Source organism: Felis catus, chromosome X (assembly GCF_018350175.1).
Source record: "Felis catus isolate Fca126 chromosome X, F.catus_Fca126_mat1.0, whole genome shotgun sequence".
NCBI classification, from domain to species: domain Eukaryota; kingdom Metazoa; phylum Chordata; class Mammalia; order Carnivora; family Felidae; genus Felis; species Felis catus.
Window position 1 is genome coordinate 76,579,091 of NC_058386.1, and position 21,026 is coordinate 76,600,116.

Below are 21,026 nucleotides of genomic sequence, written 5' to 3' on the forward strand. Positions count from 1 at the left end.
AGACATTGGTACTTGAATACATAAATAATGGTGCCTACCCTTTTTCTGATTTAACTTACTAATTTTCATTTTTAAACTTGGGAAATATTATAACTACATATTAAAGAATCAGAGTGATTCAAAAGGTGATTTCATGGGCAAGAATTATGTTCTGTCAATAGTTATAGTTTCTAGGCATTCTTTCATAGAATTCTCCCCATCCCCATTCACAAAAGAAATGTAAAAAACCGGGGGGCATGACAAAAATCAATACTGTCTACAGAGAACAGTATCTTATTAATGGGTCCTTAATAATTAATGCATGTGTACTTCTGTGTATATATGTGTGATTTCTGATTTTTGGCTTAGGACTGAAGCCATTAAATGAAAGTTGACTGTATGCATTTGCTTCAGGCTTGAGAAACACTGGCAGAGTCTCTGTTTATCATATAAAGTGACATGACATGAGGATTTTGCCATAGGAAAATCTGTCTTAGTTGTTATCTGCTACCAGTAATGGGTTTTACCAGGGAAACATATATGCCAGCTGTTAAGTTTCATGCTAGTGATAGAAATAGAAGACATAAATCATAAAATCACCATTATTTAATATAATGTGCAGCAATGAATGACTATGACATCTTAAATGCAATTTAATTATGGATATAAGTGTTGACATTCATTAACTATGGAAGGCTGGCTTTGAAATTGTTAAATTAGAGTATGTTTTAATTTAAAATACATAGAATTTTAATAATTTTTACAATTTGGCAATATAGTACTTTCATTCAGTTCAGCAAGCATTTTTTTCAATGCATCTTATTTACCAAAATGGCACTAGTTTCTAGTGACACAAATATAATCAAGATATAGCTGATGGCTTTAAGAAGCTCATACATAATTGGTGTGTTGGATATCTAAATTTATCATAATACAGTATATTAAGTGCTACATCCAGTTAAGAACAAAAAGAGGAAGGTGAAATTAATTCTACTTGGAAGAGTTCAGGAAAGCATCCCAGAGGAGATGATATTTTAACCCAGCCAAATGTTTTCAGGCTGAGAAGGAGTGGGATATAAAGAGCTTTCAGCAAAGACATACAGTCTTGGAATTTCCTGGCTTTTTCCAGGAATGATGATATTCTTGTGTGGCTCGGCCATTGGTATACCTGGGGACTATTCCTTGCATTTCCAGCCAGGTTTTGAAAGACCCTGAGTCCCATGCTTATTATTTAAGTTCTATCCTACAGGTAGTGAAAAAATAGTAATAAAATCATAATGTATTGTAAAGGTATCCCCAGTAATGAATATATAGAAAAAATTGGAATAGAGCGAAAATTTTACAAAAGGAAATTCAGAAGACTGCTGTAAATTCATAGCACTTCCATATACCTTAATACATTGCTGTAGTTATCCATTTCCTTTCAAGACAAAAGTTGTACTTTAAATCAGTTTTACATTCACATTTCCTAGTATAGTTCATAGCTATAAAATAAATGGGTTACTGAATGAATAGTCTGAGCAGTAATTGTTGATGGCTCTAAACAAGACAATAGAAATGGAGGCAGAATTTTTTTGGGTAGACTTAGCAAGAGAAGGGGCAAAGATGACTTGATGGCTTCTTACTTATATATACTGGGTTTTGATACCATCAACCAGAGTAGGGAACAAACCACTTTTCACATTACTAGTTGTGAGTTCATGTTGGAACATCTTTATTTAAAGGTCCTGGGGCGCCTGGGTGGCTCAGTCGGTTAAGCGTCCGACTTCAGCTCAGGTCACGATCTCGCGGTCCGTGAGTTCGAGCCCCGCGTTGGGCTCTGGGCTGATGGCTCAGAGCCTGGAGCCTGCTTCCGATTCTGTGTCTCCCTCTTTCTCTGCCCCTCCCCCGTTCATTCTCTGTCTCAAAAATAAATAAACTTAAAAAAAATTATTTAAAGGTCCTGTGGAAGAGGTAAGAAATTGGATTTATGAGCCTACAACTCAAGGCAAAAACCTGGACTGGAGATACAGATTCAAGAAACAAAAGCATGTAGATTAATGGTCAAAGCCAGGGTAGGGGATCATCCACACAGGATGAAAATATAAACTAAAAAGATGAGAGCATGGGGACCCTGGAGTCACTAATATTTAAGAAAAGAATACAACGTGTGAAAACAAAGTCTAGTCAGAAGCATAGGATTGATTATCAGGGAAGTTTCTGGTCTTTGAAGTCATTGAAGAGAAAGTTTCCAGAACAAACAATGTTGATAATCTTATACATTCAGTAGTTTCCTATATGGGTGTATATGATATTATGGAAATATGTGTAACACATATATATTAATATGGATTTGGAAGATAGCAAGGTCACTCGAATCTGGTGTTATAGAATTTCAGATTTTAAATTTTTATGAAGGAGTAAAGAGAGCAAAGAACATGTACTTCTTGATTCATGTCTCATTTAATAGAATGATGCTCTCATCTTTCAAGTGGACAGTTCAAAGTATTTTTTTACTATGTGCATTTATGCATTTTAGTCCCATTGATTACATGCTTTAAAAGGTTTTAATGTGGCCACATACCAAGGATGTAGCTGTAAGAGCATTTAATAACTTCTGGAAATGTAATGTCTTCTTTATTATTGTATTTTACAGGTTTTTTAATATTATTTTGATACTCTTTGTTTTTCCAAGAGGTAACTTATTCCCAAAGGTATTTATTTTATGCTAGAAATATTTCATTCCACTTTGTACAGAAGGCTAGGTTTTATGTTATCTTTTGAGTACGTTTTTGCTGTGGATTATTAATTACTAGAATCACTTAAGCAAAATTCATACTGAGACTCTTTAATTTCAAACTGATAAGGATCATATGAATTAGAAGGTTACCCCAGAAAACTGCCAGTGAAAAATTATCCTTGCCTTTGAGAAACAGTGAAGTCATTGCATCATGCTTCAATTACCATTAAATATATCAGTGAATATTCTCATTGATTCATTTTTTTTTCTTTTTGTTGAACCAATTTTTTCCTTTATCATCTTTAGTGATGGAATTTGGTATGTCTGATATATTTGCCTATAACATTACCAAACCCCGTTCTCTTTGTATAGCTCACTTGGTTAGACTGTATGTTGTAGAGTTTTTGTAGAATGATTATTGGGGGCCATTGAATGGGAATTGGTGTTTGTTGGAGGTTCTTATTGAGTGCTGGTCACTCTGCTTTATGTTTTATACCTGTTCACTTAATGACATGATATATAGGATTATTCTATTTCCTGTTGAAAAACTTTACTGATCCAGGTTTGTATCCAGGTTTAGTACATATTATAGACACTGCTCAGAGCCTAAGTTTTTTACAGTAATAATAAGATATTTTCCTTGAAGAATTATTATCATAATTAGGGGACAAAGATATATATTCTAAGGCACTCATTAAATAAGAGATAATATAATAATCAACATTATTATTAATAACCGATATTAGAAAGTAAAGTCAGTTTCCTTTTCTTTGGGTGTTATTACTAAATGATAATTCATGCATGCATACCGAGACATGGGATTTATAGGCAATTGCCTTTTAAATAACATTTAAAACACACAAAAAATTAAAATGTTAATCTGGCAATTATGTTGACTATCATAGGTTTCTTAAGGTCACTGTTACCTGAAATTTCATCACTTCCTAGGGTGGCACCTTGCCCCCCTCACTTGGAGCTTAACTATTTCTTTAGTTGCATTGCATTGAAATTGTATGAGGTAGCATGATTTTGTCCTGAAATTGACCCTGCAAATTTCTTTTTCATCTGAATATTTTCTGAATAAACTACAAATGCAGACACTAATTTTAGAAAGCCACCTGCTGTCTTGATAGGCCACCTAGCTAGTCCATCTGTATTGGGTGCAGAGGGAAGCTGGAGTAGCTACCATTAGGTCTGTATATTGTCAGATATCACACTTTTAGGACACCGAAGGTAATTGGATGAAAACTAGTGTTTTTTTTTTTTTTAATTCAGCTAATGTTGTATAAACATTTTATATTTTAGGTTAGTACTGATATGACAAAATTAGTGTTCTAATCTTCATGAACAGTTTGTTATCCAATAAGTTTTGTATTCCAATAAAAATGGCATAGGGTGCTCCTTCTGGGACATTTATGTCGGATATACCAATATTCATTTGTTGGCTCAAATACATTGACTTATGTTTCTTTGTCATAGATGTTGACAGGGCCTTATGGAGACCATGCTCGTTGTATGAACATTTATTTGGTTCTCTCAACAATAATTTTCAGCCTAGTTCTATTGGTATTGCTATATACTACTTCTTTTTTTCCTATGACACTGGAAAATGCTATTTTCTCATCAGTAAAAAGACAGTATACTACTTGCTTACTGTTTGTGGATTCTCTTTTCCTGGTTGATTTTGTTAACGAGAAATTCCAGGAAGCTTTAGGCCATTGTGTCACCTTGTCTCATTCCATTATAGATATTGATGCAACATAGATCACTGAACAGTATAATCTTTTTTGCACAGTTTCCATTGATCTTGTCCAGTAAATCATTGTATGCTGGGTTTGTTCTGAAATCATTCTGGGCATAAAAGCTGCTCTTGAATTTGACAATCAGGTACCTTCTTGTAATACACAAACTTATACAGATTTGAGATTCAATCACTTTGTTCCTGTCTCCTTTATACTATATTGTTATTTTCCCTACTAAACTTCTTGTGGCTTAGTCTGTTGAGCGTCCAACTGCAGCTCAGGTCATGATCTCACAGTTTGTGGGTTTGAGCTCCGTGTCGGGCTCTGGGCTGATAGCTCAGAGCCTGGAGCTTGCTTCGGATTCTGCCTCTCTCTCTCTGCCCCTTCCCTACTCACACTCTGTCTTTCAAAAATAAACATTAAAAAAAAAAAACAACTTCTCAAGTGAGTGGTCGTTATTCAATATTTCCATTCACTTCTTCCTCACATACTGTAATATGGCTTCTGTTGCCATTGCTCTGTTAAAATTGCTCAATATGGTCTCAAATGGCCTATTTTTTTCTTCTTTTTTTTCCCATGATTTAGACTATGATTAACCTTCCTGCTGTGTTTGACACTGCTGATTACGTCCTCTTACTGAAACATTTTCCATTCTCACTGTAGAGACAATGTTATCCCGTTTCTCACATTTTTTTTTCCTTTATGTTCTCTTAATTGGCTGTTCTTTCTTCTCTGTGTCCATGACTTCGGGAATCCTCCCAAATCTTCTGACCTGAATTCTTTCTCACTGTTCACTAACTGTTCAGGTTTTAGTTACATCTTGAAGACAGATAATCAAAATTTTCACATTTCTTTCCCTGCACCCTCATCATTTTTTCCATTCTAACATTTTATGTAGCATATTCACATTCTTGAGCATCATTTTTTAGATACTATGGGGGTGGGATGGATATGGGGGACAAAGTTGTATCAAGTATGTTATCCTCCCTGTGAGTCTGAAACTTAGAGAAGGCAATAAGATGCATATGTGAACCTTAATTGAGTAGGTCAGTGTTCAGAAAATACCATATTGCTGATATAGGTACACAAAAAATGTAGTGGTAATTTGAGAAAATTTTATAGAGAAAATGACACTTTATTTGGTTCTTTTTATTTTTTTAATTTTTAAAAATGGTTTACTTATTTTTGAGGGAGGGAGAGAGAGAGACAGAGAGAGAGGGAAACCAGGGAAGGGTCAAAGAGACAGGGAGACACAGAATCCAAAGCAGGCTCCAGGCTCTGAGCTGTCAGCACAGATTCTGATGTGGGGCTCAAACTCACAAACCATGAGATCACGACCTGAGCCAAAGTCGGACGCTTAACCAACTGAGACACCCAGGTGCCCCTATTTAGTCCTTAATGGATAGATAAATGTTTGGCATCAAAGCTGTGAAGGGAGGTGAGCTAGGAGTATTTTACCATAATTCAGGAGTCCTGTTATATCTTTCCTGTGTTTAGGTAGACTTGTCCTGGATAGACAATAGGCAAAAGTCACTTAAAATTAGAACCTGTAATCTTTTCATCTATATTAGGCACACAGAATAACATTATGTATAGTAACTCATGTCATACCCATAGTCAATGAAAAATGCATATATTTTGGAAGCAGAACATAAAGGGTGATTTTAAATAAGTATAACCATTTCATTTTCTATATTTACTTACTCCTATTGTATGCCTTGGTTTTCAAAGTACTACACTGGGTATCAGATGTAATCTCTGCCTTTTTAAATAATCTTATCAGATTTATTTCCTTGAATTCTAAGTGGAAAGCTAGATATATTAGTGATTCTTTCTTCTTCATAAATTATCATGCCCACCTTTGTAGTTCATGTTTTTTATCTGATATTTTAGTACAATTTTTCCAGTAAGAAATTTTTCCTATCATTTCTTATTAGCCAATTTGAAGCTTTAATCTTTACACCCAACAGTCGAATCAAACTCAAGACCTTGAGATCAAGGGTTAGATCCTCTACCTACTGAGCCACCCAGGCACCCCTAATATGAAGCTTTTAATTTGATTATATTTCTTAATCACACTTCTGTTCCCAATTTTATGTGCTGATTTCCTGCTCCCTCTCTGTGGTTATAACTAGTGCTTACATTCAGATCCAAACCACTGTAGCCTAAAAACAGAGGCACATTTTGTTGGCTGCTATGAGGAAATCAACAATTAGACCCCACAGTGTTGAGACTGAAGTGGCTGAGGTGAAGTAAACCCCAACCTAATGGTGAGCACAACAGGTTTGAAATAGTTGGCTGGGAAAAAGAGCCAGTGTGTTGCTGTCTTGATCCAGTCAAATTTATTTGGTGTCTGTGACTATTAGCAGCTGCTTCTTACTTAGGCTATTGCTTTTCTCATTTCAGTTTCTGGTAAAACCTTCAAATCAATTCAAGAGATTTCAGACATTTTTAAAACATAGTGCACATTCCATTCTAATCTTTATGAGATGATTTACTTTATATGGTAATAGCTCTATCTGCATTCTACAGATTTCACAGAAAATTGGGGCCATACATTGAGGGTACAATCTACAGTTGAGATTTGCTTTGCCATGAGATTTAGTGTTTAAACTTAAACACTGTTTTCGTCTTATATATGCCTTTATGAACAATGCAGGGCCCTCTAATATCTGCTTCTTAGGCTCAAAAATTAATAAAAGTTACACAATAGGCAATTGCCAACTATTCTAAAATAAATGACTAGGCTTATGTTCTTGTTTTAATCTGTACCTTTTGCAGTTATGTTAAATATGTTAGAGAGCACTGATAATAGTATTACTAAAAGATAGTTTTTACAGAAGAGTTTCTCATATCTGGGCTCTCATCCAAGAACTTTTTTTTTAAGTTCTTAAAAGCTTATAACCCAAACTGTTTCTGATATTTAGTAGAATAAAATAGCTCATGGAACATCATTGTTAAAATGAAGCCACATATGATATACTTAATGATACAAACACACCTACACACCAGTTGTTATCAATGATGCAACATGAAACTAAGTGTACCTATTGAATAGATTTCATATCAGTTGACTTAATTTACTTTGACTAACAGCTTACATCTTGACCTCAGGTTATGATTATTCTGTTTATTTTTTCCTAAAGCTATTTGTTGAAGGGACTAGATTTTCCCCATTGGATCTTCTTTCCTCCTTTGTCAAAGATTAATTGAACATATTAGTTGTAGCTTCATTTCTGTGTTTTCTACTCTGCTCTATTGATCTATGTGTCTGTTTTTGGGTCAGTACCATACTGTCTTGATTATCACAGAATTGTAATAAAACTTGAAGTCCTGAATTGTGATACCTCCAACTTTGCTTTTTCATTTTCAAGGTCACACTGGCTACTTGGGGTAGCCAAATTTTGGTATTTCATACAAATTTTGGGATCATTTGTTCTAGCTCTGTGAAAAGTGTATTGTTAGTATTTTGAAAGGGATTGCACTTAATTTGTAGATTGCTTTGAGTAGTATGGATATTTTAATAATATTTGTTCTTGTCATCCATGAGGATGGAATGTCTTTCCATTTCTTTGTGTCATCTTCAATTTATTTCATCAGGTCATATGACTCTGGTGATAGAAATAAAAATAACAAAACTGTTGTATGAATAATACATCTAAATTATTGGTCTTGAAAGAACTAGTCCTCTCTAGTTTTCTTTAACTGGTTTGGGAATTGTTCAGGGGAGGCTTACTTGTATATATAGTGCCTAAGTGGTCCTTAAGTTTTATATGTTTAACTTTCATAGTATTCTTAGCAGAGATTATAATTCATTGAAACTCTTAAATTGCCTTTTTTAACAGTGAATTCATCCATTTTTACAGACATTATAATGCCACATACCAACTAATAGATCTGTTAGCATTGATTTTTGTCTACACAGAAAATATTTGTGCAGAAGTTTTAATGTTTTTATTGCAATTTTACTTTATTTTATAAATTACAAGTGGTGAATAATAAATGAATATGTTGAAACCAGTGATAAGAAATATGTGTATCAAAGACAATATAATTGTGAAGATTGAATTCATTAGTCATGTTGAATGCAATGAACCCTTAAGGCCCCCACTCACATAGCACATAATTATGTTGTTAAAATTTTGCTTATTTGAATTTCACTAATACATTCTGAAATGCATATAGGCCTCTAGTTCTAGGCCACTATTTAGTATGTGTCACCTCATTCTTCCTCTGATTTATTAATTGTGCCACTTGAAGCCTGGGCTTCATTTTTATGCTGCAACCTCAAGTGCACAGAGTACTTTTCTCCCCAACTTGTATCACAAAGCATTTTTGTCTTATGCACTCATATATTAGAGACTTCGTAGTGGAGAAATCATTTTGTTCCTTTTCTGTTTTTCTATTCATTTTTGAATTGATAATATATTCACATGATTCAAAGTTTAAAGAAGCACAAAAATTGTATAGAGGGAATTTTCTTCCTCTCATCTCTGTCTCCCCAGCTACTCAGTCCCTTCTCTAGAAGTAACTAATATAATAGATTCCTTGTGTTTCTTCCCAGAAACATTTTATGCATATACCAGCAAATATATATATTCTTCCCTCTTTTTTTCCATCAGTGGTAATACTACACATTTTACAATATTTAATTGAATAATATTTATTAAAGAACATTCCATATAATTTTATAAAGATCTTCCTTAGTCTCATATGTAGCAGCATAGTGGTACATTGGTTGGACATACCATAGTTTAATCAATCATTCTTCTGTTAATGAACTTTTTTGGTCATTTCAAATCTTTTGCTATTAAAAGCAATACCCAGTGTACCATAATTTATTAAATCTGTCTGGAACAGATGAACATTTATAATAATTTGCTATTAACAATACTGGAATATATAACCTTATATATAATTCCTTGTTCACAAATAAGAATATATATGTTGTATAAATTCTAAAATAATTGGAGTGCCTATTTTTTTTCCAGGCATGAATACGTGCTAGTATATAACAGTGAACAAAACAGTGACAAATACCTCTTTTTAATAGAGTTCACATCAAAGTAAAAAGTATAGACAATAAAATAAATAATACATATTATGTCAGATGGTGATAATTGCTTTGGAGAAAAATAAATCAGGCAAAGGGGAAAATATGTGACAAGAGGGAGGGGTTATTACTTTGAACCACATCATCAGGAATGATTTATATGGGTGCTTGGTTGGCTTAGCCGGTTAAGCATCTGACTTCAGCTCAGGTCATGATATCGTGGTTCGTGAGTTCGAGTCCCACATCGGGTAAGCCTGAGCCCCACATGGGGTGAACATGAACCCTGCTTTGGGTGTGCACAACCCCACTTCGGGTGAGCTCAAAATCACTTCAGGTGAGCCCTGCTTCTCACTCTCTCCCGGCCCCTCCCCATCTCTCTCTGCACCTCACTCGCACCCTTTCTCTCTCTCTCTCTCTCTCTCTCTCTCTCTCTCTCTCTCTCTCTCTCTCAAAAAAAGAATGATTTCTATGAGAAAGTGACATTGAATCATATCGGAAAGTAGTGAGGGAATATATGGGGATGACATAATATCAAATGCAAAGACTGCTGTGAGAATTGTTCTGGCATATTTGAAGAACAGCAAGGAAGCTTATGTGGCTAGAGCTGAGTTAATGAGGGGAAAGTAGTAAGAGATAAGATCAGAGTAGTTATGGAAGGGACATGAAATATGAAGTAGGACATTTTAAGCTATTTTTAAGACATTGGTTTTTACTCTGAATAAGACAGGAAGCCATTGAAGGGTCTCGAACAATGGAATAACATTAATTAATGAATTAACAGGATAGAATGAAGAAGGGCAAAGGCAGAATGGATAATGGTTATTAGGGTACACCAGTAACCCAGGCTAGAAGCAATGGTGGCTTGAAATCCTTAGTTAGGTGGAAGTGTAGGTGATGAGAGTGATTAGATACTGGATTTGCCAAAGAATGGGATATAGCCTGTGAGAGGGAAAAGTCAATGATTGTGTGTGTATATGTGTATTTTGCTTGAAGGATTGAATTTCCTTTTGTTGAGATGGAAAAGACTATAGTAGGAGAGTAAGAGTTGGAGAGTAAGATAAGGAAATTGGTATAGGATGTGCTAAATTTAAAGAGTTTATTATACAACAAAGTGGAAATATCCAGGAGATGAGAAGTTTCTTTTAGGATACATAGTTTCCCAATGATCCTTCATTTGAATAAATTCTTGGTGATATCTACAATACTGACTTTCAAGACATGCTCAGATATAACTAAAATCCAGACTGAAAAATCCTACATTGTCAAGTTGAGACCCTGGCTACAGATACTTCAGGGTGTTATTTTTTTCAGTCTTGCTCACAAGAAAACTGCCCTTTGCATTAAACTAAATTATGTGAAGGACTTGTGCCAGTCTGAGATGGACTACATTGAAAAAGAAAAACCTAGATATGATGAATATCCAAACTGTATTCTCAGCAGAAATGACCTATTAGCCTACCTGTACTGTCTTTATTAGAATTCCTACTGTTGTGATTTTTTAGCACTCATCATTGACACAATTAGCTCTTGGGGTTTATTGCTGGACTCACTGATTTGTGGCATGAATGACGAGATTTACATAACAGGGCATTTTCTGAGTGTGGGATGACCAGAAAAACATCAGTCCATACTTACAGACTCATAGCTAACCCACAAGTAAAGGAATTAAGGATAGTTGAATAGGGTACTTCACAGAGGTTAAAGGTTAACAGGAATTTGGTGAGCTCTTTATAGATTTTGGATACTAGCCCTTTGTCTGATATGTCATTTGCAAATATCTTTTCCCATTCCACTGGTTGCCTTTTAGTTTTGTTGATTGTTTCCTTTGCAGTGCAGAAGCTTTTTATCTTCATGAGGTCCAAATAGTTCATTTTTGCTTTTAATTCCCTTGCCTTTGGGGATGTGTCAAGTAAGAAATTGCTACCGCTGAGGTCAGAGAGGTTTTTGCCTGCTTTCTCCTCTAGGGTTTGGATGGTTTCCTGTCTCACATTCAGGTCGTTTATCCATTTTGAGTTTATTTTTGTGAGTGGTGTGAGAAAGTGGTCTAGTTTCAACCTTCTGCATGTTGCTGTCCAGTTCTTGTACCCCAATGTTTATAGCAGCACTTTCAATAGCCAAATTATGGAAAAAGCATAAATGTCCATCAACTGATGAATGGAGAAAGAAATTGTGGTTTATATACACAATGGGATACTACTTGGCAATGAGAAAGAATGAAATGTGGCCTTTTGTAGCAACATGGATGGAACTGGGGAGTGTTATGCTAAGTAAAATAAGTCATACAGAGAAAGACGGGTACCATATGTTTTCACTCTTATGTGGATCCTGAGAAACTTAACAGAAGACCATGGGGGAGGGGAAGGAAAAACAAAAAGGTTAACAGAAATAACTTCCACCACCTCATTTGTCAAATACTAGGTTTAGGTAAGAACTATACTTCCATTTTTGTGCTTTAAAATCCCACTTCAAACAAGAGAGATTCTCCCTGAAACCTCTAAGACAACTTTATTTGTCCTCCATAAAATAAACCTTTCCTGCTGAGCTATTGAAACCCAAATGAAAATATACAACATTAGCTATACACATTGTTAAACATAGTGTTTTGGTGACATTTAGTAGTGTTCATTAATTGGCTTAATGAACAGGTGTACAAGTATATTAGTTATGCAGTAACACGTGCTTCCTGATTTGGGGGATTCTTGTCTAAACTATGACCAGTAAGATTTGTTCCTTAATTAGGGAATCATTACAAAGTGTGTATGTGTGTGTGTGAGTGTGTGTGTGTGTGTGTGTGTGTGTGTGTGTGTGTGTGTGTGTTTCCCACCATTAGAACCATTAGTCTTGTTTAATGTGTTCTAAACTTTGCAAACACTCTTGGTAATGCCATTCTGATGGCTACAGGTACTATGCTAGTGTCAGAATGAAATCTACCTTTCTGTGGGATGCCTTACTTATTGCACAGCTGGAGGTAGCACAGAGAGGGGAAGCTTCACAGCTGCAATATGCAGCATATAAGAGAAGGAAATTCAATCTCATACTGCATATTGTATCAGCTTTCCCTCTCAAGGTTTGGTAAACAAATATGCTATTCCTCACAAAATGGATTCAAAAAACAATTGAAAACAAAATTGTGCTTGCTGACCTATCTAATCTTCACCTGTAGTTTTTATTATTTTCTCCCCTATTGTTTCTGATTCCTATATACCTATATAGGTATATTCCTGTATACCCTTGGTCCATGGATTGCCAAGACTAATAGTTTATAAACTGTAAAAAGCTGTGTGTGTGTGTGTGTGTGTGTGTGTGTATGTATGTGTGTGTAATCTACTTGAAAAATAAAAATCTGCATAGGCTAATATAGGAAACATCCTTGTACCAGCCTCCCAGAATGAAAAAAAATTGTTAACATTTAGTCATATTTACTACAGATGTTTGCTTTTAAAGAAATGAAACATTAGATATAAAATTGAGGTTTCCAGGCTTCTACTTGTTCCAGTATCACTTTCTTCCCCCAAGTAAAGCACTGTCATTAATCTGCTGAGTATCTACTCCATGTTATTATAATTTTGGTATATATATATATATATACACACACTCTATAAACAATACATAAGATTATTTTGTGTTTCATTTTTAATTTAGATGAATGCTATTATACTGCATGCAACATTTTCCACCATGTTTATTTTTCCATTCAACATTGTAATTGGGATCTATTTTTGTTGAAATATTTAGCTATGTTATAGTCACTGAAATGCTGGGTTGTATTCCATTGTATTAACACACCACAATCTATTTATCCATTTTGTAACCCCTGGCATGTGAATTGTTTCCAGTTTTTGTACTGTTGCAAATATTGCTGCAGTGAACATCCTTGTCTCCTTGGCCGTTTGACCTATAAATGGAAAGACTGGGTTATACCTATGATAAGACACCTTAAATATATTAGGTGGTAATAAATATTTATTTTATATTTCTTATCCTAATTTTTACCACCACTGTTGGCACAAATTCTTATTTCTCTGCCTCCTCATCCATAATTGGCATTACAAAACATTTTTGTCACTTACAATTTGATGACTGTGAAATACTATTTCATTGGTTGTTTTCATGTGCATTTCCATGATTACTGATGAGGTTGAGCATCTTTTAATTATTTGCTTTATGATCTTGGGAAGATTACTCAACTTTTCCATTCCTTAGTTTCATCCTTCATAAAATGATAGTGGCAATACATATTATATAAGGTGACAGAAGAGGTATTTAGTAAAAGTTGATTTTGCTGGTGATTTAATTATTGTGATCGTGGTTACTACTACAACTAGTACTACTATCGCTGTTGTAGTTATTATACTTTCCTCTTTTGCTGTTTTGTGTGATATATACATATATATATGTAAATAATTGTGTGAGTGATCTATCTATCTATCTATATCCATTTCCCCATTTGTTTGTTTGTTTGTTTGTTTTTGAGGGAGAGAGAGAACGTAAGTAGGGATGTGAGGCTGAAAGGGAGAGAAGGAATCTTAAGCAGACTCCATGCTGAGAATGGAGCCTGACACAGGGCTCAATCCCACAACCCTGGGATCATGACCTGAGCTAAAATTAAGAGTCGGATGCTCAACCAAGCCAACCAGACACCCCTGTTTTCCCATTTTCAGTTGTGTTTTTATATTTCCATAAATAGAAGGGTAAAGAGAATTTTAAAAGAATAGAAAATAACAGTTAATGAAAAAATATTGCAGCTATTACACAGAAATCATAGATTTCCCCTGCCTGCCATTGTCATACTTGCATTCATTTTAACATAAAATTATTTATTGAAATTTAATGCCTATTTCAACTAATATATGAAAACTATTTCTATATATTTAGAATCACTTCTGGAATTATATACACACGGGAAAATATGTATTTATATAGGGAGATCACAATTCTTACATTTGTATGAAATGTCTAAAACAACAGTTGGGCATTATTAGATATTCATATATGTATACACAATGTTACATAAATTATTTGGGTGGTTTTAAACACTACTGTTAATGGCTTTATTTTTCCTGGTTTTATATATAGTACACTTACTAGAAGTGTCATATTTTTACTTTTCCACATACTCCTTATAACAAGATGTAACACATCAGTTGATGCTGATTCAAAGATACAGTATTCTTTAATACAGAACTACTTCAAATAACAAAAAGAATTCTCTAAGTGATATGCATATATTCATTCAAGCTAATTACCATGGCTAAAGAAAATTACAAAAGTTATATATCTTCTGGAGATACTTCCATAATTAGTAGTTTACATTTTCACTACATATTTAAGAAATATGAGTAGCATTTAAGTTTTATATACCACTGTATGCTTGTGCCTAGGCTCACATATAGTAGATGTTTAATAAGTATTTGCTGGATAAATGAATAAATGAATGAATAGTATTGATGCTGACTTTAGGAATCAATCTTTCTCACTGGAATTTTGAGATACAGTAGTTATAAAAAATTTATTATGATTTATGGTTATCACTATGTAAATCATTCAATGTTACCCATTTATAATATCTTAATATTTCCTGCAAATTACAAACATCTTGGCACATGTTATATGTATCCACTGAGATAGTAGACATTAATAGGGGATGCCTGAACATTGCCTAAACTAGATTGGGAAAAGAATATAGCCATGTTACTTTATTTATGCTAATGAGCATCCCTCAGTTATAAAGGAATGAAGTTATAGTACAATTACATATAAAACTCCATGTATTAAAGGAAATCTAAGAATGTTCCATGGACATTTTATCTTAGATAATTAGTATCTTGATGCTAACACATTTAATAATAATACAAATGTCTTTATTATGCATCATTATGTTTCTACAGACAGTATTTTATGATGTTTCATTATTATTTGGTCAATTAGCAGTGACAGTTTAAGCACTCAAATTAATTTAACCTATCAGATTTAAAACCAGTGGTTGTATGATTTTTTATTTGCATATGGAGAGATAACATTTGGAGGACTCATTATGAATGTGAGGACCATAGGACCATTGAGGACAAAAATCAATTATTGAAGTTTTTGTATTGAGACTTAAAAAAATCTCTTCAGTCCCATCCAAATAATTTTGAATAATTACAGAATCAGTATAATTTAAGTTTGTACATTATAATTTTTTGGATATAAGCACATTTAACATAAGCTCTACCCTCTCAAAAATGTTTTAGTGTACAGTACAGTATTATTAACTATAGGTAGAATTTTGTACCTCAGATCTTTAGAACTTACTCATGTTCTATAACTGAAGCTTTATCCCTATTGAACAGCAACTCCTCCCTTCACCCTCCCTCAGTCCCCAGCAACCACAATTCTACTTTGTTTCTATGAGCTTGACATTTTAGATGCTTCATAATTATGCAGTATTCATCTTTCTATGACTTGCTTATTTCACTTAGCATAATGTTCCCTAGGTTCATCCATTCTATTACATATGGCAGGATTTTATTCTTTTTTTAAAGCTGAATAGCATTTTGTTATATGTATATGGCACATTTCTTTATTCATCTTTTGATGGATGTTTAGGTTCTTTCCCTCTCTTGGCTATTTTGTGAGTAATACTGCAGTACTAAGATACAGTGCAGCTTTTTCCTTGAGATTCTGATTTCAGTTCTTTTGGTTGTGTACCCCAAAGTAGGATTCCTAGATTGTATGGTAGTTTTAGTTTTAATTATGTGCAGAAATCTCTGTACTGGTCTCTATAGTAGCTACACCATTTTACATTTTTACCAATAGTGTATAAGGGTTCCAATTTCTCCACATCCTCACCAACACTTATCTTTGTAGTTTGATAACAGCCATTGAAAAAGTTGTGAGGTGATATCTCATTGTGTTTTTGATTTGCACTTCCCTCATGATTAGTCATGTTGAGCGTATTTTCGTATAGCTATTGGCTATATGTATGTCGTATTTGGAAAAATGTCTATACAAGCTTTAATTGAGATGTTGAATTGCCTATATTTTAGTCAAGTTATGGAATGTTTAAGTTTTTTAAAGCATTTAAACATATATGTAATCAAAGCACCCTAGGACAAGTAACATTTTGTATTCATTATGAAAGCAGGACATTTTTAATATATGAAGCCTTTAATACTACCTGGATAAGTTTCATATATCCTTACCTTCCTTCAAATTATCTATTTATGTAAGCCTGTGGTTGTGATCACTATGGAATGCTTTTAAAGGCAAGAAAATCAAAGACAATCATAGCCACTTGTCAGTATTTACTGATCATGGCAAATCATTATTGTTTGTGAAAGGCTGTCTAGTTAGGGAACTATTTTAAACTAGCTTTGCTCTTGTGATTCTCAACAGCAGTGCTCACTCATGGAATTCTTAACCATTTCTTCAATCTAAGAAAAAGCCAATTTGCATACTATAAGAGAAATATATTAGTACTTAAGAAAATTAACAGTGAACTCTAGATATTTAAGACATCTAATGTTAATTTTAAACAACTTGTTCATTTAAAGGGGCGCCTGGGTGGCGCAGTCGGTTGAGCGTCCGACCTCAGCCAGGTAACGATCTCGCGGTCCGTGAGTTCGAGCCCCGCGTCGGGCTCTGGGCTGATGGCTCAGAGCCTGGAGCCTGTTTCCGATTCTGTGTCTCCCTCTCTCTCTGCCCCTCCCCCGTTCATGCTCTGTCTCTCTCTGTCCCAAAAATAAATAAACGTTGAAAAAAAAATTTTAAAACAACTTGTTCATTTGAAAAGGGGAAAAGGTGAAATATATTTTAATGAAAAAGAACAAAAATATGAAGTCATTGAACAAAATGAGCATTACATATGCCTGATTTACTCAGGAGTCCTGTTAGTTCACAGAAAATCTTAATATATCCTTTATACTACAGCATTTACATCCTTATGTTTAACTAGTCTCTCATAGTGGAGTTTAAGGCATATTGTGAGATTGGGATGCTTTTCTTGACCGTTTCTTTGGGTAGAATTTTCTGAATGATTCTAAGAAGTAATTTCAATATGATTCAGATTTTGTTTTTATTAACAAAGGGCATGAACCTTGGATTGTCATTTCTTTATATACAGTTATCTTAACCTGGGAGTGGCTTGAAAATTAGAATAAATTAAAATGCTGATTATTCAATAGGAAAGACACTGTGCTTTTAGATCCTTTGAGGAACATTAGTCATAATTTTTAAAGACATATATTAAAAGCCATTTTTCTCTCAATAGTAGCAATAATTTTATTGTATTTAATTAGCTTGAGAAACTACCTGAGATCATGATTTTCAATTAGCAATAATTGTGCCTCAGATAAACCTCATTGGCTATGATACTGCCACTGCGCAAAGCTGAGATCATGATTTTCAAGTGTAATAATTGTGTAGTCTTGTTAGACTCTGCATCACTTTAGATAGAACATGTTGTTAAAGCTTAGAACTAGCTCTCTCCCTGGTATCTCACCGCTGCGTCAGTGCAGTTAGGCATCAGCAAATTAATGAGAGGAGAGAGGAGGCCCCTGCTCTTTGGCACCCGCGGGAACTTACTCCAGCTCCATACACACCGTAAACACTTTCATCTAACGGAAGATAAGCTGTGAAATCGGATTTCTGAACCACAAGACAAGAAATCACAGAATTTTCCGGCTGAAAGGGAATAACACACTTCTTAATTGAAGATTGGTCAGGAAAGAAAGCACATGGAGAGCAGTGCCCTGTGGCAGCTTGTGTAAAAACTGCATTCCATGCCAGGCCTGAAATGTTCCAAAGCTCAGTTCGCTATCAGCATCCCAGGTGGTGCAATTAATAAAGAGCTAGTGTGGGGCCACTGGCACAATCAAGGCAGCTCCTTAGAACCTGAACTTCCTATTTGTTCCATTCCTTGGATAGATAACACCTGTTAATTACTCTGGAGAAATTATTTTGGCGAGGAGAGAGGGAAGATGGTGGCGTAGGAGGACGCTGGGCTCACCACGCGTCCTGCTGATCACTTAGATTCCACCTACACCTGCCTAAATAACCCAGAAAACCGCCAGAGGATTAGCAGAACGGAGTCTCCTGAGCCAAGCGCAGACGAGAGGCCCACGGTAGAGGGTAGGAAGGGTGGTGAGGCGGTGCGCGCTCCACAGACTGGCGGGAGGGAACCGGGGTGGAGGGGCGGCTCGCCGACCAAGCAGAGCCCCTGAGTCTGGCTTGCAAAAGCGGAGGAGCCAGATGGAGTGTGTTCCACAGCAAGCACTACTTAGCGTCTGGGAGGTCATAAGTTAACAGCTCTGCTCGGAAAGCCGGACGACTGGAGGACAAAGGGAGGGAGAGCTGCTGAGCCCCTGGACGACAGAGCTCAGTTTGGTGGGGAACAAAGGTGCTCGCCAGCGCCATCTCCCCCGCCCATCCCCCAGCGAAAATCCCAAAGGGAACCAGTTCCTGCCTGGGAAATTGCTCACTCCACGCAAACACCCAACTCTGCTTCTGCAGAGCCAAACCTCCGGCAGCTGATCTGACTCCCTCCCACTGCCACAGGGCCCCTCCTGAAGTGGATCACCTAAGGAGAAGCGAGCTAAGCCTGCCCCTCCTGCCCCTGTGCACCTTGCCTACCCACCCCAGCTAATACGCCAGATCCCCAGCATCACAAGCCTGGCAGTGTGCAAGTAGCCCAGATGGGCCACGCCACCCCACAGTGAATCCCGCCCCTAGGAGAGGGGAAGAGAAGGCACACACCAGTCTGACTGTGGCCCCAGCGGTGGGCTGGGGGCAGACATCAGGTCTGACTGCGGCCCCGCCCACCAACTCCAGTTACACACCTCAGCACAGGGGAAGTGCCCTGTAGGTCCTCACCACGCCAGGGACTATCCAAAATGACCAAGCAGAAGAATTCCCCTCAGAAGAATCTCCAGGAAATAACAGCAGCTAATGAGCTGATCAAAAAGGATTTAAATAATATAACAGAAAGTGAATTTAGAATAATAGTCATAAAATTAATCGCTGGGCTTGAAAACAGTATACAGGACAGCAGAGAATCTCTTGCTACAGAGATCAAGGGACTAAGGAACAGTCAGGAGGAGCTGAAAAACGCTTTAAACGAGATGCAAAACAAAATGGAAACGACGACAGCTCGGAATGAAGAGGCAGAGGAGAGAATAGGTGAACTAGAAGATAAAGTTATGGAAAAAGAGGAAGCTGAGAGAAAGAGAGATAAAAAAATCCAGGAGTATGAGGGGAAAATTAGAGAACTAAGTGATACACTAAAAAGAAATAATATACGCATAATTGGTATCCCAGAGGAGGAAGAGAGAGGAAAAGGTGCTGAAGGGGTACTTGAAGGAATTATAGCTGAGAACTTCCCTGAACTGGGGAAGGAAAAAGGCATTGAAATCCAAGAGGCACAGAGAACTCCCTTCAGACGTAACTTGAATCGATCTTCTGCACGACATATCATAGTGAAACTGGCAAAATACAAGGATAAAGAGAAAATTCTGAATGCAGCAAGGGATAAACGTGCCCTCACATAAAAAGAGAGACCTATAAGACTCGTGACTGATCTCTCTTTTGAAACTTGGCAGGCTAGAAAGAATTGGCACGAGATCTTCAGTGTGCTAAACAGAAAAAATATGCAGCCGAGAATCCTTTATCCAGCAAGTCTGTCATTTAGAATAGAAGGAGAGATAAAGGTCTTCCCAAACAAACAAAAACTGAAGGAATTTGTCACCACTAAACCAGCCCTACAAGAGATCCTAAGGGGGATCCTGTGAGACAAAGTCCCAGAGACATCACTACAAGCATAAAACATACAGACATCACAATGACTCTAAACCCGTATCTTTCTATAATAACACTGAATGTAAATGGACTAAATGCGCCAACCAAAAGACATAGGGTATCAGAATGGATAAAAAAACAAGACCCATCTATTTGCTGTCTACAAGAGACTCATTTTAGACCTGAGGACACCTTCAGATTGAGAGTGAGGGGATGGAGAACTATTTATCATGCTACTGGAAGCCAAAAGAAAACTGGAGTAGCCATACGTATATCAGACAAACTAGACTTTCAATTAAAGGCTCTAACAAGAGATGAAGAAGGGCATTATATAATAATTACAGGGTCTATTCATCAGGAAGAGCTAACAATTATAAATGTCTATACGCCGAATACTGGAGCCCCCAAATATATAAAACAATTACTCATAAACATAAGCAACCTTATTGATAAGAATGTGGTAATTGCAGGGGACTTTAACACCCCACTTACAGAAATGGATAGATCATCTAGACACACGGTCAATAAAGAAACAAGGGCCCTGAATGATACATTGAATCAGATGGACTTGACAGATATATTTAGAACTCTGCATCCCAAAGCAACGTAATATACTTTATTTTCGAGTGCACATGGAACATTCTCCAAGATAGATCATATACTGGGTCACAAAACAGCCCTTCATAAGTTTACAAGAATTGAAATTATACCATGCATACTCTCAGACCACAATGCTATGAAGCTTGAAATCAACCACAGG

At 36.0% G+C, this 21,026-nt stretch overlaps 1 protein-coding gene and 1 non-coding gene across 6 annotated transcripts in view; one reads left to right on the forward strand and one right to left on the reverse strand.

Annotated features, from left to right (window-relative positions):
- Positions 1–21,026, forward strand: part of DIAPH2 (diaphanous related formin 2) — a 1,008,663-nt gene that overhangs the window by 396,453 nt on the left and 591,184 nt on the right. The window lies entirely within an intron of this gene.
- Positions 17,728–17,865, reverse strand: LOC111558899. Its single transcript, XR_002740010.1, has one exon. It is a non-coding gene; the product is annotated as a U4 spliceosomal RNA (small nuclear RNA).